Raw genomic sequence first — 1,758 nt, 5'->3', positions numbered from 1 at the left:
ATCAGATAAAATAGACTTTAAAATAAAGAATGTTACAAGAGACAAGGAAGGACACTACATAATGATCAAGAGATCAATCCGAGAAGAAGATATAATAATTGCCACAATATATTTAAAGTGATGAAAGGGAAGAACACACAACCAAGATTACTCTACCTGGCAAGGATCGCGTCCAGATTCATAATTGCAAATATATATGCACCCAACACAGGAGCACCTCAACACATAAGGCAACTGCTAACAGCTATAAAAGAGGAAATCGACAGTAACACAATAAATAGTGGGGGACTTTTAACACCTCACTTACACCAATGGACAGATCATAACGACAGAAAATTAATAAGGAAACACAGCTTTAAATGACACAATGGATCAGATAGATTTAATTGATATTTATAGGACATTCCATCCAAAAATAGCAGATTACACTTTCTTCTCAAGTGCACACAGAACATTCTCCAGGACTGATCACATTGTGGGTCACAAATCAAGCCTTGGTAAATTTAAGAAAATTGAAATCATATCAAGCATCTTTTCCGACAACAACGCTATGAGATTAAAAATCAATTACAGCAAAAAAAAAACCATAAAAAACACAAACACATGGAAGGTAAACAATACGTTACTAAATAACTCAGAGATCACTGAAGAAATTAAAGAGGAAATCAAAAAATATCTACAGACAAATTACAATGAAAACATGATGATCTAAAACATATGGGATGCAGCAAAAGCAGTTGGGACTGACATATATACACTAATATGTATAAAATGGATAACCAATAAGAACCTGATATATATAAAAAAAATTTTTTTTTAAAAGATGCCACAAACAGATGGAGAGATATACCATGTTCTTGGATTGGAAGAATCAATATTGTTAAAATGACTATACTACTCAAAGCAATCTACAGATTCAAAGCAATCCCTATCAAATTACCAATGGCATTTTTTACAGAACTAAAACAAAAAATCTTAAAATTTGTATGGAGACACAAAAGACCCTGAATAGCCAAAGCAGTCTTGAGGGAAAAAAATGGAGCTGGAGGAATCAGACTCCCTGGCTTCAGACTATACTATAAAGCTACAGTAATCAAGACAATATGTACTGGCACAAAAACAGAAATATAGATCAATGGAACAGGATAGAAAGTCCAAAGATAAACCCATGCACCTATGGTCAAGTAATCTATGACAAAGCAGGCCAGGATATACAAGGGAGAAAAGACAGTCTCTTCAATAAGTGGTGCTGAAAAAACGGGACAGCTACATGTAAAAGAATGAAATTAGAACACTCCCTAACACCATACACAAAAATAAACTCAAAATGGATTAAAGACCTAAATGTAAGGCCAGACACTATAAAAGTCTTAAAGGAAAACATAGGAAGAATATTCTTTGACATAAATCACAGCAAGATCTTTTTTGATCCACCTCCTAGAGTAATGGAAATAAAAATAAACAAATGGGACCTAATGAGACTTAAGAGCTTTGCAAAGCAAAGCAAACCACAAACAAGACAAAAAGACAACCTTCAGAATGGGAGAAAATATTTGCAAACGAATCAACAGACAAAGGATTAATCTCTAAAATAAATAAACAGCTCATGTAGCTCAATATTAAAAAAAACAAACAACCCAATCAAAAAATGGGCAGAAGACCTAAATAGACATTTCTCCAAAGAAGACATACAGATGGCCAAGAAGCACATAAAAAGCTGCTCAACATCACTAATTATTAGAGAAATGCAAATTAAAA

The 1,758-nt window shown here is 33.3% G+C and overlaps 1 protein-coding gene across 5 annotated transcripts in view; it reads right to left on the bottom strand.

Annotated features, from left to right (window-relative positions):
• The window catches only part of MINDY2 (MINDY lysine 48 deubiquitinase 2), an 82,787-nt gene that overhangs the window by 54,823 nt on the left and 26,206 nt on the right, over nucleotides 1-1,758 (bottom strand). The gene's annotated exons all lie outside the window — the stretch shown is intronic.

Source organism: Physeter macrocephalus, chromosome 11 (assembly GCF_002837175.3).
Source record: "Physeter macrocephalus isolate SW-GA chromosome 11, ASM283717v5, whole genome shotgun sequence".
Classification (NCBI taxonomy): domain Eukaryota; kingdom Metazoa; phylum Chordata; class Mammalia; order Artiodactyla; family Physeteridae; genus Physeter; species Physeter macrocephalus.
The sequence above is the reverse complement of the archived record's forward strand: the minus strand, read 5'-3'. Positions and strand labels throughout refer to the sequence as shown.